This window comes from Giraffa tippelskirchi, chromosome 9 (assembly GCF_054371585.1).
Source record: "Giraffa tippelskirchi isolate mGirTip1 chromosome 9, T2T-mGirTip1v1.2.pri, whole genome shotgun sequence".
Lineage (NCBI taxonomy): Eukaryota > Metazoa > Chordata > Mammalia > Artiodactyla > Giraffidae > Giraffa > Giraffa tippelskirchi.
This window is the reverse complement of record NC_137283.1, coordinates 130,414,585-130,432,189: the sequence shown is the minus strand read 5'-3', so window position 1 is coordinate 130,432,189 and position 17,605 is coordinate 130,414,585.

The following is a 17,605-nucleotide window of genomic DNA, read 5'->3' as shown; positions in this document are numbered from 1 at the left end:
ATATAGGATTGACAAGAACATCCTGCCAACTGAGGGTTTATTTATCTACTCTACTTGGTTATTTAGTTGAAGTTATATCTATTATTTATTTAATGCTCTTGTTAATTCGGTCTGCTCCACATGTCTTAGTCTATGGTCTAGTAGACACTGGCTCTAAGGTACCTATGTAAGTCAGAGACGGTATTCTATTTATACCAGGGCATGCCATCCTTATGAAATGCTCTGACATCAGGTTGGACAAAAGGATAACCACCAAGTCTTGATTTCCTAGTGAACTCAGATTCTTCTCCTTTTATATCCTCAACTAGAGCTTGAGGCTCAAGGAATACATAGGAAATCCATATCCTTAACAATGAATTAAGAATTATGAAAAGGTAATAGCAACTTGATAGACATTCATAACTGCAGAGAACATCTGGGAATAGTGGCAAATTACCTTAACTATGTCTAACAATGATCCACTTTGGCAGAAATTTTAATTAATGACAGGAGCAAAAGAACAGAAGTGTCAGATCATTCTGGCATTATGTAGAGACTTTTTGATCCTCAGGTAGAATATACACCAAGTACTTATCCTGAAAAAATATAACCGCTTTAATCTATAGAACATAACTGTCCAACACAACTATCTGCAATGATGGGAATGTTCTGTATCTGCTCTGCTCAATGCAGTAGCCACTAACTACATGTGACACTTGAAATATAGTTTGTGCAATGGAGAAAATTGATTTTAAATTTGATGTAATTTTAATTAATTTAAGTTAAAGTAGGAACTCTTCATTTATTGCTGATGAGATTGCAGAATGGTACAGTCACTTTATAAGGCAGTTTAGTGGTTTCTAACTCAACATACTCTTACCATATGATCCGGCAACTATGCTCTTTGGTATTTACTCAAAGGAGTTGAAAACTTATGTCCACACAAAAATCTGAAAATTGATATTTATAGCAGCTTTATTCATAATCTCCAAAACTTGGAAGCAACCAAAGATGTCCTTTAGTAAGGAAATGGATAAAAACCAGTGGGCAGAAGTTGAAAATATGTTGATTTTAAAGTAATATCTAACTCTAAAGGCTTGGAGATTTTTTCGAGAAAATATATTTTTTCAGTTGAACATTGACTTTTCTGAGACTTTGAATCAGGTTAAAAACTCCTTGAAACTCTCTTCCCTTCTTGAGTTCCTTGGCCCTGGTGTCCAGTTTCTCCTACTCCTCTCTTCCTTCTCAGTCTCCATTTTGGTTCCTTGGTTTCTATGTACTTTCATGCCTTCTATTTGAGCTTTTGTCCCCTGAGCCCTGAAGACTCTTCTCTTGATATCTGCTTGCTTCGCCCAGCCCAGTTCACTATTCACTCCCATGACTAGGTTTTTGACTCATAAACCAGTATCTTGAGGCCCCAGACTTCATACTGGGCTGCTTCATCCTAGCTGTTAACTCCCTAGGACCCTTCTGCCTGCATGTTCCATACAAACCCAACATAGGAGGATTTGAATCAATAACCCTCTAATATGAATACCTTCTGACACTATTGGGCTACAGGTCTATCATTTTATATCCAGATTGATCTTATCATGGATCTCTTCCACATCTCATTTTCTGTGGGTGGTAATACTAACACAATACATCTTATATGGGTGGTAATACAGAGTACTTCTCCTCTGGAGACTGGAGATATTGGTGTCTAGAACATTATTCTTTCATTCAATTCATCAACAATCCAATCTTCCTCTGTAAATGTCCTTCACATGCATCCTGCTTGCTCTTCCTGCAGAGTGAGCTGGAGGTCTGGGGCTCTAAGAACTCAGGCAGCCTGGGTATGAGAATGAGAAGGGGGTGGGCCGTGACCATGTGACCAGAGCACTGGACACTTGGGATTCATCACCCACGAATCAGTGAGAGATCAAAGTAGCAAGTCCATTGGAGAGGCCTGAGAATAGCAGTGAGAAATACGGGGAAGGTTTTGTAGCATAGAACCTGAATGATGGAATAAGCAAGTTTGAGAGACAAGATCCACAAAGGGTTCTAGAAGCATAAATATTGGGCAAAGAGAACTTTATGAGCTTTTGTTGATGTCTTTGGGGGCAAGAAGTGTGCTATTAAGGTTACAGAGTTTACTAGGCTCTCTTTTCTCTTTTCCCTAATACAATACATTACCCTAGCCTAAGCCCTCATGCCCATATATTACTACTTAATTACTGTATTACTGCTTTGTCTAAACTGTTACCTTTGCTAAGTTAGGAAAACTCTCAGTGGCTCACATCCTTATCTGTAAAAGTGTTCGTACCTATCTCGCAGAGTCATTTGAGGATTAGATGGATTACTATATGGAGAGCATTTAGAAGAGAGTCTGGCCTATAATAAAATCTATATATGCATTTGTGTTTTGTTTTGTGTGTGCGTGCTCAGTCACGTTCAACTCTTTGAGACCCCATGGACTGTAGCACACAAGGCTCCTCTGTCCATGGGATTCTCCAGGCAAGAATACTGGAGTGGGTTGCCATTTCCTTCTCCAGGGGATCTTCCTGACCCAGGGATCAAACCTGCGTCTCTTGTGTCTCCCACATTGGCAGGCAGATTCTTTACCATTGAGCCATCTGGGAAGCCACGTAAGCATTAACTATTGTTATTTTAATGTTCTATTAATATTATTATTTCTGTAATTGTTTTTTAACTGGCCCATCTATTCCCAGACTCTATCCCCTCCATTCCATTCTGCATGTAATTTCACCATCTTTTTCTTCACGGTCTTTCTCTGACCATCATTATTTTTTTGGTGCCTTGATCAGGCCCAGACTCCTCTGACTGTCATGACCTTCAGTAATCAAGCCTCATCCACCCAACCTGACTTGTCTTTGCACCCCTGTCTAGGTTACTTTTCTTCCCTGGAAGGTCCCCTTTCTCATCTACTGTCTGTGTCGATTCTAACCACTTTTCAGGGCCCAAGTTCTACCTTTTCTACTATAGCGGAGGTAATGCCTGTTACGCTTTTCCAATGTGTATGTCTAATAACATCAAGAAGAATATCTAGTACGTAGTGTGTATTTGATAAATATTTCTGCTTTAATTATCCTTTCTCTAGTATTTAACATCACAGATTTTAGAACTTGGAGAAGGAAATGGCAACCCACTCCAGTGTTCTTGCCTGGAGAATCCTAGGGACGGTGGAGCCTGGTGAGCTGCCATCTATGGGGTCGCACAGAGTCGGACACGACTGAAGCGACTTAGCATAGCATAGCATAGCATTTTAGAACTATCTTTTGCTTGATTGACTTCCCTGGTGGCTCAGAGGTTAAAGCGTCTGCCTCCAATGCGGGAGACCTGGGTTCGATCAGGAAGATCCCCTGGAGAAGGAAATGGCAAACCACTCCAGTATTCTTGCCTAGAGAATCCCATGGACGCAGGAGCCTGGTAGGCTACAGTCCACGGGGTCGCAAAGAGTCGGACACGACCGAGCGACTTCCCTTTCCTTTCCCTTTCCTTTGCTTGATTGATAGTTTACGAATATAGGTTGTAACAGTTTAGAAAACCTTCAGTTACATGTCATAGAAGATTAATGGAATTCTAAACCCTAAGGATATTTATTGTCTTCTTCCAAAATTTCATCAACAACCCATAAATGTCTTTCTGCGCTTTGGTTTCACCATTCTCAGCCTGTTGGATTTTCATCTATGTACTTTTTACCTCATCATCACAAGATTGGGGCTTCCTAGGTTGTGTAGTAGTAAAGGACCCACCTGCCAGTGCAGGAGATGTAAGAGACACAGGTTCAGTTCTTGGGTCAGGAAGATCCCCTGGAGGAGGGCATGGCAACCCATTCCAGTATTCTTGCCTGGAGATTCCCATGGACAGAGGAGCCTGGCGGGCTACAGTCTATAGGGTCGCAAAGAGTCGGACACGACTGAAGCCATTTTGCAGGAGCATGCACGAGCCCATCTGCCTGGCGTGCTGCAGTCCAGGGGGTCGCAAAGTCAGACACGACTGGGCGACTGAATTGAAGTGATACGGATTCCTGCAAAAGGTCAGAAACCAAACTACAAATTTTGAAAATTTTGTTGTTGTTGTTGTTGTTGTTACTTTCTGCTTGGTGTAAACATTATATGCCTAGCCGAGCTGGGAGTCCTTTAATTATCTTTTCAGGAAGCCTTGTTGACAGTGTAGATCCTAAAGTGACCAACCAGAGCAGTCTCCTGTTAGCCCATGCTCTAGAACAGAAGTCCACTCCAAATAACAATTCCCTCCTGGACACATTATAGTATTTACCTGAATGAAAGGTCATTAACATCTCCAGCAAGTCAAATTTCTGATTGCATCACATGGTCTCAGCAACTCTCAGGCCACTCACCCATCTGCTTGTAGCGCTATAGCCATTTGCCAGCATGTGGGTTTGTGTGTGTAGAGTTGGGGGGAGCCAGGACCGTTGGGTGTTTGGAGTAACACGTTACCACATGTGCATAGACAGGATTGTAATGTGTCCCCAGTCACTGCATGCATGCCTCTGCTCAAGTCAGAAAGGGACAGCTGCTCCTGGTCACACCACTCTTGAATTTAAATCCTGAAACATTCCCTGCTCACTGCCTCTGGAGAATATCACAGCATGGAAGAGATAAAGGTTTTACTGTTAACTGGATGAAAAGCTATAGCCTTAGCTGTGAAAGGAAAAGCCTACAAGTCAAGAAAACAGCAGCAGTTCTAGATAAAAGCCACACTGAATTTTTGAGCCATTGAAGAGAATGGTAAAGAAAGAAAAGAAAAGTGATTGCTAAATCAATTTAGTCTACTTATGTCTTCCTAAATTATGCACATGCAGATTAATTTGAAGGCACTGTACAAACACTGGAGTGGAAAATGAAAAATTCCAAATATTACCAGATGAATTGGTTGTATGACATTCCACACACAGTTGTTTTGGATCCGAAGTCTTACTTTTCTTTCACCTGTCTTGAAAGCACATAAATGCAATAAACAAATCTACGCAGGTGTAAGGACAACTGGGCCAATGTATACAATAGGTGGTAGCAATGCTAAGAAATATTCAACCCAGGTGTTTGGATTGTCTGAAGTTGCTGGTCATTGGCTCTCCTGAGAAGTCATTGAATAAACATAGCTGGCATAGCTTATGTGTTACTGAAGCTCATGAATGGCTACTCGGTAGATATGTTGAGACAAAATAAAAGAAATAAAATGGGCTGTGGATATTCCATACAAGCTAAACATAGCACTTGCAACAAATATCACCTGTGCCAGATGGAGTTGCAAGTTTCATCCACATTATTTCAAGACATCTTTCGATTTAGTTTTGTTTTCCACAGAGAGAGAATGCCAGCCCACCTGCAATGAGCACTTGATATGCTCTCCTCATAGTGGCTACAGTGATCTTGTCTTGATAGTAATAATTACTGCTCCCAGGCTCAGGTGGGAGATAATGGGTGACTGTCAAGAGCAGACGGAAATGACCAAAGTGGCCCTCCACCCCACAGTGTTTGCGATTGCTTCTTGCTACTGCTGGCTCTGACTCATCTCTTAACGTCAATTCAGCCCATGCTGCTGTTCCCATGAACGGTGGCAGAGCGCATTAGGATTGTCAGTGTAGTGGGTAGGGTGGAAGTTCTAGATGGATAAAGACCCAACTCTGTGAGGCTTTAATTTGGGCAAACTGCTCAACTTTTCTAAATCTCAGTGTCCTTTTTGTGTGTGTGTAGATTGAAGATAATGAATTTAATTATTTCATAGGATTATGGGCAGATTGAATCAAATAATCACATGTGTTGTTTAGCCCATGATAAGCTCTAAAAATGTTAACTCCTGTTATTATTAATTTAGTTACATTGGTGATAAAAGAGAGGGGTGTAGGAGACTTCCCTGGTAGTCCAGTGATTAAGACTATGCTTCCAGTGCTGGAGGCCCAGGTTTGATATCTGATAACTAGATTCCACATGTCATGAGGCAAGGACAAAATAAAAATTTAAAAAACAGAGAAGGGGGCCTTTTAAAACCTATTTGAGACATCATTCATTCACTCCTTACTTCATTCTAAAGAAACCTCTTTGTTTTCATACTGGGCACTCACTATATTGGGGTAGACATAATGGCATTGGACACAAAATCTCAACTAGGTGAAATTTGTTTCTCAAATTTCTTTCCTCTCAGCTACCCTCCTCCACAGTTGCTTCCTCCCACTGCCCTGGTGGTTCAGAACTGCACACTGCAGATCACCTTAGTAGGCCAAACTGTCACCTCACTCATCCCCTACCAAGATCCCATGTCCTCAGATGTGTTCTTTGGTGCTCTTATCCTCATCTGATAGAGCATGCAGTTCATTTAGAGATAAGAAGTGTATCAGTTAGAAAGCAACAGAATGAAATCCAATGCATAATATTGTTAGATAATAGCCATTAGATAATTTTGTTCTGAGGATACATAAAATGCCTAAAGTTACTAGTAATAATAACTAATGTTTATGGAATGCTTATTATGCAACAACAAATTTTAATGTGGTTAAAATACATGTAATATAAAATGCAACATTTTAACATTCACAATGTTGTACAACCATCCCCCTATTTAGTCTTAGAACATTTTCATCACCCCAAAAGGAAACCCCATACCCATTATACCCCCCAGCCTCCCCTCCTACCAGTCCCTGGCACCTACTAATGTGCTTTCTGTCTCTATGGATTTGCTTATTCCGAGTGCTTCATGTAAATTGATTCATTAAATAAGCAGCTTTTTAGATCTAGCTTCTTTTCCTGAGTGTATTATTTTTCAGATTTCATCCATGTTGCAGCATGCATCAGCACTTTGTTCCTTTTCATGGGTAAATAATATTCCACTGTTTGGATGTACCACTTTTGTTTATCCATTCATCAAGTGATGGACATTTAAGTTGTTTCTATGTTTAGCCTATTGGAAATAGTGGTGCTCTGAATATTCATGTTCAAATTTTTGTCTGGGCACTCTTTTTTCAGTTCTTTTGAGTATATATTCTGGAGAAGGAAATGGCACCCCACTCCAGTACTCTTGCCTGGAAAATCCCATGGACGGAGGAGCCTGGTAGGCTACAGTCCATGGGGTCGCTAAGAGTCGGATGACTAAGCGACTTCACTTTCACTTTTCCCTTTCACGCACTAGAGAAGGAAACGGCAACCCACTCCAGTATTCTTGCCTGGAGAATCCCAGGGATGGCGGAGCCTGGTGGGCTGCCGTCTATGGGGTCACACAGAGTCGGACACGACTGAAGTGACTTAGCAGCAGAGTATATATTCTAGTATGGAATTAATGGGTCTATAATCATTCTATGCTTAACTTATTGAGAAACTTCCAGACTATTTTTCACAGTTTCCATTTTTCATTACCACCGGCCATATACAAGACTTCTAGTTTCTCCACATCATCACCAACATTGACTGATTTTCATTTTTTTTAAATTCTAGCTTTCCTAGGAGGTGTGAAGTGATGCCTTGCTTTAGCTTTTGGTTTGCATCTCCCTTATAATTAATGACATGGAACATCTTTTCATGTGCTTTTTGGCCATTTGCATGTCTTTGTGATAGCATTTTAAACACTTGTTTCAGTTGACTTACCCTAAACCTGAGGGGTATTTTACAGATAGATAAACTGAGGCTTTGTAAGTGATTTCAATAAATTGTCCAAAGTCATGGCAACATCAGGTTCAAATTGATTTTGATGCTCTGGATCTAGGGTAAGCAAACCTGGCAAATGATGGTCTTGGGTAACTGAAGAGTATCTGGACCTCCCAAGTTAGGAAAAACTTCCAAGGATAGTGCAGTTAACGATCAAGTCACAGAGGAGCGGCTCACCCGTGAAGCAGGTCAGTTCTAGAGGGAAACCACACACGGTGGGTCCCTGAGCCACTGGCTCATGTGTGGCTTGAGGCATTCAGTTTTCACAATGGAAGTTTTGGGAAGCTTCTGTTGGCCACTGGAAACTTTTGTTTCCATTATGTTTCTCATTATTAAAAAGAAACAGAAGCGGCCTGCCATAATTGCACCAAGATCTAATTTCTTTCACAAAATGCCCTTTTATTTAATTAACTAGAACACTGAGGTCAGAAGGTACAAGATGAAGAAGTTAGACTTACATAACCCAATAGGAACAGAATCCAGACTGTATTTCAAAGAGCTTCTTATCACTCAGGATATTCAAAGGGTTTTGGAAAAGGCCAGGTGAATAAGGGAACGTGTGCTCCTTTAAACCTCAGACTGACTCAACCACTGCAGAGAAGAGTGTCTGCGTTGACATACAGCACGGACATGTGTGTAGATGTGCCACAGGCTTCCAGGGGCCACCGGCAGCTGGTTACACTTTATATGCATCTTGGTTACCTACCCTGCCTCCTCTTTAGATTATTCTGGAATTAAGTAATTTGGAAGTTAAATAATGCACATATAGAATGAGAGTTCCTACAGAGTGACTTTGATATAGTGGTTTCCAAGAAGAAACTTCCTTTTGGACATTTGGGTTGTTTCCGTGTTTTGCCTATTGGAAATAGTGGTGCTCTGAATATTCATCTTCAAATTTTTGTTTGGGCACTATTTTTTCAATTCTTTTGAGTATATGTTCTGGTGTGGAATTACTGGGTCATATGGCCTTGAGTTTCTCTTACTAGTCCTAGTGTCTATTTGACTCTCTCTGCTTTTGTTTTACAATATCATGCCATACTTTAATACCCTCTCATAGAAAGTGAAAGATTATTTAGTATTTAGGATAAAGTAGACTATAATTTAAAATTCTGTATTTCAAAGAGGTTTATTTCACACTGTTCTCTGGAGCGGCTGAGTCAGTCCAAGAGTTAAAACAGCACACATTCCTTATTCACCTGGCCTATTCTAAAGTCCTTTGAATATCCTGAGTGATCAGAAGCCCTTGAAATACAGTCTGGATTCTGTTCCTATTGGGTTATGTAAGTCTAACTTCTTCATCTTGTACCTTCTGACTGCAGTGTTCTAGTTAATCAAATAAAAGTGCATATGATCAATAAATACCTAAAATACATGGAAATTAAGCCAAATGAAGGAGAATTTTAAGTTACAGTCTGTTTTATCCCAAATACTGATTAATCTTTCACTTTCTGTGCGAGGGTATTAAAGTATGGCATGGCATTGTAAAACAGAAGTAGAGAGAGTCAAATAGACGCTAGGACTAGTTAGAGAAACTCAAGTTTGAACATTGGTACCTTTAAAGTATCAACAAATGACATGAATGGGACAAAGCTTGCTTCCTATACTATGTGGAACATGGTCTTTTCTCAGGTACTTGTGTGAGTAACACTTGCCAGTCACACACCACTTGGGCCATGTGGAGTGTTTTCATTAACACATAGAGACTGATCTCCAGCCAAACCAGTGCTTTCTGTTTTCTTTAAAGGAAGTGCAAAGTACAGATGTTTACCAAACCTGGACTAGACTGCTTAGTCTCCAAAGAGTTTGGTTGTGGTTTCTGTGTTTTCTCAAATGTGTTTCAATATGGAAGAGAGCAATTTTGGACAGAAAAGAGTGAGATTCACTTGAATACTTTTTCTCCTATGATCTGGACCTTCCAAGAAAAGATGAGGAAATTGGCAGAAGTATTGTTATCAAGGATGGTGACTATGTAATATCACCCGTATAAAGTATGTAGATCATGTTTTTAAGAAATACCTTTAAAGGTTAGTCATTAAAATGATCTTTTCCCCAAGCATCTTCTATGCTTGTATTAAAAAAAGAAGTGTGTGTGTTAGTCTCTCAGTCATCCCCAACTCTTTATGAACCCTTGGACTGTAGCCTGCCAGACTCCTCTGTCCCTGGAATTCTCCAGGCAAGAACACTAGAGTGGGTTGTCATGCCCTCCTCTAAGGGATCTTCCCATCCCAGGGATTGAACTCGACTCTCCTGCATTACAGGCAGATATTCTACCCTGAGCCACTAGGAAAGCTCCCACCACCAACCCCCCCCCCCCACGCCCCAAAAGAAAACCTCTCAGTGAAAGTAACATTTACCTAAAGATGAGGCATTAGTGAGGCAACTGGGGAGGGAGCATTTGCTGGTGCCGGGCTGATATCTGGAGCATTTGTTTCCCGGAGAGTGTGATGAGATAAAGTGGGCTCTTTAATCCTCTGCATCCAAAATATAGATGCCTTAAATCCTGTTGCAGTGCAGAGCTTAATCAGAGTTGGAGTTTGACTGTGAAACCACATATCCTTTGTAACAAGGTCTTTATGTGTTTGGTTGTACAGAGTGGGTACAACCCAGCTGAAATGATTCGAGTTCCCTGAATGTTGTAAAAATACTTAAGGACCTTTCAAAGCAGTTGTATGTTTATTTGAACTATACAATTCTAAATTCATAAAACCAATATATTTGACGTTAAAAACTTATGGAGGATAACTGCTTTACCATATTGTGTTGGTTTCTGCCATATATCAACATGAATCAGCCTTAGGTTACATGTAAAAAATAATAAACAACACATATAAGGCTTGGCTGGGTCCCTTCGCTGTTCACCCGAAACTGTTACAACACTGTTTGTTAATCAGTTATGCCCCAATACAAAAAAAGTTTATGCTTTCAAATTGTGGTGCTGGAGAAGACTCTTGAGAGTCCCTTGGACAGCAAGGAGATTAAAACAGTCTATCTTAAAAAAAAATCAACCTTGAATATTCACTGGAAGGACTGATGCTGAAGCTGAAGGCCCAATATTTTGGCCACTTGATGCAGAGAGTCGACTCATTGGAAAAGACCCTGATGCTGGCAAAGATTGAGGACAGGAGGAGAAGGGGGTGACAGAGGACGAGATGGTTGGATGGCATCACCAACTCAATGGACATGAATCTGAGCAAACCCTAGGAGACACTGAAGGACAGGGAAGCCCGGTGGGCTACAGTCTGTGTGTGCATGCTTAGTCACTTCAGTAGTGTCTGACTCTTTGCAACCCTATGGATTGTAGCTTGCCAGGCTCCTCTGTCCACGGGATTTTCCAGGCAAGAATACTGGAGTGGCTTGCCATGCCCTCTGCCAGGGGATCTTCCTGACCCAGGGATCAAACCTGCATCTCCTGCATTGCAGGAGGCTTCTTTAGTTTTGAGCCACTGGGAAAGCCCGTGCTGCAGTCCATGGGGTCACAAAGAGTTGGACATGACTTGGCAACTAAACAACTGCAAAATAATCGGTCACTACTCTTGAAAAAAATGCCAAGGTCATGAAAGACAAAAAGACTAAGGGACTGTTACAGATTAAAGGGGACTAAGGAGGCATGCAAACTAAAATCAGTGTATAATCCTGGATTGGATCCTTGATAGGGGAAAAGAAAAATAGGAATAAAAGGCATTATTAGGGTAATTGGTTATATTTGAATATTCACTGGGGACTAGATAATAGTCATTGTATCAAGGTAGAATATCCTGGTTTTGTTAATTGCACTGTGATTATTAAAGAAATTGTCCTTGATTAGAAGATATGCACACTAAAGTATTTAGGAGTAAAGAGGTGTGATGACTGCAACTTATTCTCATATAATTGAGAAAAATGAGTGTGTGTGTATATATACATACATACATAGAGAGAGAAAGACACCAAGAGCAAAATGTTTAACAATTGGTGAACTTGGGTAAACTGCATACAGAGCCCCTTGCAACCTTTCCATAAGTTCAAGATGATACAATATTAAAATTATAAAAGATATACTCTGGCTAAAAGAATCCCTTCAAGATATAATCTTGTTTCAGGTGTCATTCGATGATTAAAGGTAATCCCAGTAGACCAGTTTATCCTGTCTCACCTGTCCAAACTTGGAGAAATTTGCTTTCAAATCACACCTAGTGCTATGATAAAAGGCATGATAGCTCCAGACTCCCAGAGCCCACTGAATCTAAAAGTATGAAGTAGCGTGCATGCGTACTAAGTCACTTCAGTCATATCCGACCCTGTGCGACCCCATGGACTACAGCCCACCAGACAGACTCCTCTTGTCCACAGGATTCTCCAGGCAAGAATACTGGAGTGGGTTGCCATGCCCTTCTCCAGCGGATCTTCCCAACCCAGGGATCAAACCCTCATCTCTTACATCTCATGCATTGACAAGTGGATTCTTTACCACCAGCATCACCTGGGAAGCCCCAAGTATGAAGTAGGGAATGAACTAATTTATAGATTATTCTTCTGATAAAATTTCTTGCAGGTAGTTTTACATAGTAGCTGCTATAGAACAGTGTGGCAGAGGCTGCTAGTTGCCATCTCAATATTCATTATTCCTTGGTAAAAATATCCCTGATTTTAGGAAGGGAAACGGCTGCTCCCAATAAAGACTTTATTTCCCAATTCTCCTTACAGCTAGGTGTGACTATTTGGCTAAATTTTGACCAAAGAAAATAAAAAGGAAAGTTATATGGCAACTTCCAAAACACCTCCTTAAAAGAATCAGTCATAAATCCTTTTACTCTTCTTCTTTGTCTCTTCTCCCATAATACCTGGAGTGTAAATGTGAGGCCTGGATCTCTAGCAGCTATCTTGGGCAGCAAAGGCAAGGTCCATACCCTTGGGGTGGCAGAACAGAGAGAAGGAAACTCTGTGGGTCCCTGATTAAAAATAACTATCATACCAACCTTAGAATGTCTACTCATTAAACTATTTTTACTTTACAGGAGAAAAAGAAACTTTAATTTTGTTTGTCATTGCTAATTTGAGATCCTATTATGCATCATAAAAAAACAGTACTTTTTAAAAAATATAAGGGGCTAAAGTCTGACTTAGAGTCATAGTTTCTATAAAGTTTTCAGGTGATAATTCACTCCATGAGGGTGGATCCCATTGATATATCTTCCTAGAGTATAGCAGAGTCTTCACATAGTTTTAGTAGATGAATATTTTTAGAATGAATGAAAACTATTTTAATAAAAACAACTCCAAAATTCTGCCTACATAATTAGAAATTCACCCCAATTTGGCATTGCTTTTTGATTATTATGATTTGCTTCAAAGATCACATTAAATACATTTCTTTCCCTATAAACCTTTGGTCAAAAGCAAAATAACCCTTATATAGACTTCTAGCTTGTTAAAATTATAGGGAGAATTTTATGATTATAATGTTGCTTCTATGGCATTCTTTATTAACAGATCAAAAGGTAAAATGAATCAGGCAGCACAGACTGTGTCATATCAGGAACAAACAACTCCAAAATCTCACTAGTTTAAAACCACAAAGTTTGCTTCTGGTTGGTAGGAGTTCCTCCATATCTTCCTTATTCAGACTGCTGCAATCTCCTCCATCCAGACAAGGAGGAAAGGAACATGACAACTGCCCATTGGTTCTTAAGACTTCCATTCAGAAATGAGACATATCACTTCCACCATATATCGCAAGGCCACACTTGACTTCAAGTGACAGGCAGAAGTGCACCCTGCCATGTACCTAAGATGAGCATCCCAGAATTCCTGCAGAACCCTAGTGACTACCTGATAAAGCATTTCACACTGATTCTGAGCTCATGGCTTCTCATCTTAGACGTCTCCTGAATTTTCTTTCAATAATTTTTAAAGATAAGGCAGATTTGGTTGGTTAACAGATGAGTCATTTTTCATGATGATAGAGAGTGAAATTTTCCTGAAGTCAGAGAACTGGTGACTACCTGATAAAGCATTTCACACTGATTCTGAGCTCATGGCTTCTCATCTTAGACGTCTCCTGAATTTTCTTTCAATAATTTTTAAAGATAAGGCAGATTTGGTTGGTTAACAGATGAGTCATTTTTCATGACGATAGAGAGTGAAATTTTCCTGAAGTCAGAGAACTGGCTCTAATTCTTCTAATTTTTGCCAGTATTTGCTTGTGACTACCTGATGATGGAAAATGAAACAATATGGACCCTTAAAGTCTTGTCGGTGTGGTCTGACCATGTTAGATTAGTGGGTCATGAAGTATGCAGGACTTCTATGGACTCCCTAGAATGCATGTAAGGGTTAAAAAAAATGCTTTCTTTTCCAAACATACCTGTTTGCGACCAGATTTCCTTCATGTACTTCGACCAGAATGACATACTGCAACAGATTGAATGCAGAGCAGACAAGAGAATATAGTCATTTTCTATAAAGTTAAATATTAAAGAGATTTGCAAAAGGAATTAGTTTAGAAAAAAGTTATTTTTATAAAATACATATTTTATATTAATATGCAACAGGTATTGTTATTCTAAAGGAATAAATATACATAGCTTGAAATGTTCTCACTTTTAATTTTTAATACGGTAACTATTGACAGATATAATCCACAGTAAGTAAAGGTCCTTGGGGCTCTTAACTTTTCACTTTGAAATCAGTTCAGTTCAGTCGCTCAGTCATGTCCGACTCTTTGCGACCCCATGAACTGCAGCACGCCGGGCTTTTCTGTCCATCACCCACTCCCGGAGCTTACTCAAACTCATGTCCATCACATCGATGATACCATCCAACAATCTCATCCTCTGTCGTCCCCTTCTCCTCCTGCCTTCAATCTTTCCCAGCATCAGGGTCTTTTCCAATGAGTCGGTCCCTCATATCAGGTGGCCAAAATATTGGAGTTTCAGCTTCAGCATCAGTCCTTTCAATGAATATTCAGGACTGATTTCCTTTAGGACTGATTGGTTGGATCTCCTTGCAGTCCAAGGGACCCTCAAGAGTCTTCTCCAACACCACAGCTCAAATAATTATTCTCAATAATTTTTAGGAGTTTTAAAGGGTCCTGAGACTAAAAGTATTAAGAACCACCTTAGATAATATCTTGCTTGGTAAATTTCAATTTAATCTTTCAAAAGAGAGAACTACTAAAAAACATTTTCTCTACCACAAAGATTTTAAGGATCAGTGAGATAATGATAACAATTTGAATATGCCTATATGAGGAGCAGGCTTCCCCAGTGTCTCATTAGAAAAGAATCCACCTGCAATGCAGGAGACACAGGAGACGTGGGTTCAATTCCTGGGCCATGAAGATCCTCTGGAGGAGGAAATGGCAACAGTATTCTTGCCTGGGAAAATTCCATGGACAGAGGAGCCTGGTGGGCTACATACAGTCCATGGGGTCACAAAGAGCCAGACACGACTGAGCACACACACATACAAAGAGCATTGCCTGGTGAATACTCATCCCACTGCTGAGAAGAGTATTTTGACCCTATCTATATGAAATACGAAGCCAACTGTATATCTAGATTATAAAAGAATATATTCAGTTAATCTACTAAATGCTGCCTGAGAATAGAACTAGTCACTGAATGAAGATACACACTGCTGCAAATAACTAAAACTCATCTAAAAGAGGCTAAAATTGAAATAAGAAAATTACTATTTTCATATAAGGAATCCAGATGTTGGGTATTTCCACTGAAGATTATTTGATAACCTTAACTGAGTTAAAATGTTCCCAGGATCCTTATATCCTTCTAACCTGTTAGTTTCTGGATCCTGGCTCATATCCATTCTTACCAGCCCCAAATACTGACATCAAAAGTAAATACAAGATCAAGAGATAGAACATAGAGGAGTGGCATATTTTTTCCCATGTATTTCTTTTAGATAGCAAGAAAGATTTTTCCTGAAATCACCCTGCCACCGTAACACTGACTTGTTTTCAAACATCATGTGTCAGAAGTGGATCACCAATCCCCAGCCAGTGGAGAAGCTGAAACCAATCCTGGGACAGTGGAATGGAGGTAACCATGATTGACTGAAATCAATCACGATTCTCTCTTTGTGGCTGAAGAAGGACATAGCTTTTCTAAAAACATCTGACTTCTTGATATTGGCACAAAATTAGGGTTCTTTCAGTAAAAATGAAGGTGGGAATGGGGACTAGCTATAGACTAGGGAACCAGTAGGTTCCTGCATAATCATGACAACTGAAATGTCTCATTGTGGTACCCAAGACTGTTATGGAATAACATTGGGTTTGCCAAAAAGTCCATTTGGGTTTTCTGTACCGCCCCCAAATGAATTTTTTGGCCAACACAAAAGATAAAATTCAGCGACATTTTAGGACTCCCTAGCCCAATGGTTGAGAATCTGCTCTTCTACTTCAGGGGGCAAGGGTTTGATCCTTAGTCGGGGAACTAACATCTTAGATGACACATGGCTGAGCCAAAAAAAAAGAATCCAGAGATGTTTTATAAATATCATATTTGTCTGTTTTCCTTCTTTTAATTAGTCAGTTGTCATAGAGTGCCTAATGAATGCTTAGGAGCATTAAAGATACACAGTCTCATTTAAATTTTTATTGATAGCTCATTCTTAGCTTGTAATATATAATTTATTCAATAATAACAAAAAGTTAATTCTACTCAATCTGCTACTACTACAGTTTTGTTTCCTTAAATTATTCTTCACGTGTCACTGCTGATACATTATAGTATCATACCTTTTACACTTACTGCTTTCAGTTAAAATTTGACTCCTCATTAAACTGGAAACATTTATGTATTTGAAGAATATAAATTTCATTCTATAATCCAAATAATTCTCTAAGTAATTAATAAAAGTCAGAAACAAATACAGAAAAATACTATTCAATATGTTCTTCCTTTTCTAGAACAATCCACACAACAGCTGTCTGGTCTCACACTAACAGTATGAGCCACAAGAGCAGGTACATATTTTCTGCTGTGATCCTGTATGGTCTGGTTATAGCAGGAGCGATTTATAGATCATTCAGAAAATAATCCTCTGCCATTTTTCCTTCAAGGCTCAGCTTATATGTCATCTCTTCAGAGGCCTTTCCTGACCACCTTGTTTAAAAAAGGCTTCCTCCGATTACTTTATACTAAATTACTCTTCTAATTCCATCTATAGCACTCTTGCAAATCTGTAATTTCTTGTGCATGCATTTGTTTATTTTCTGCTTCCCAACTAGAATATAAGCACTATGAGAGCTGGAAAACATGTTGGCCTTATTTTATACTGTGTACTCAAAGTTTATTACAGTGTCTGACACATAGTGGCTGATCAACAGATATTTAATTGAGAAAGTTTTCTTCAGAAAGAAAACTATTTCATGTTATATTCTGAAAGCAAAATTTAAACCTGAATCTTGGTGCTTATCATATTTTGGTCATTGACATGTAATAATATAGGACATTGTAACTATATAATAAATGGATATTTCACATAAGGTGTCAGATGTGGTAAAACACTGTAAAACACAGACAAATCAATCTCTTTTTATGTCAAATGGATACTTTTTTTACATATTGTATTTTCATTTCAGATAATTTATTAGGTATGAGAAATTAAACTAATTATTTAATCTGGGGCTAACACAGTTTAGAAGTGTCAAGAAACAAGGCTGGCAAGAACTTACAATACTTTATTTATCCAAATCTAAACTTCACCAGATATTTTGTATCTTTAATATACTTTGAATGGGAACCATCTCTCATGAACGCTCATGGTGATTATAATAATATACATCCAATTGTAATTACAAAACAAAGCATGAAATATTTTAGACCATTAAACATTTTTTAAAGGTTTTTTTTTTTTTTGATGTGGACCATTTTTAAAGTCTTAATTGAATTTGTTAAAATATTGCTTCTGTTTTAGGTTTTGGGTTTTGGCCTCGAGGCATGTGGAATCTTAGCTCCCCA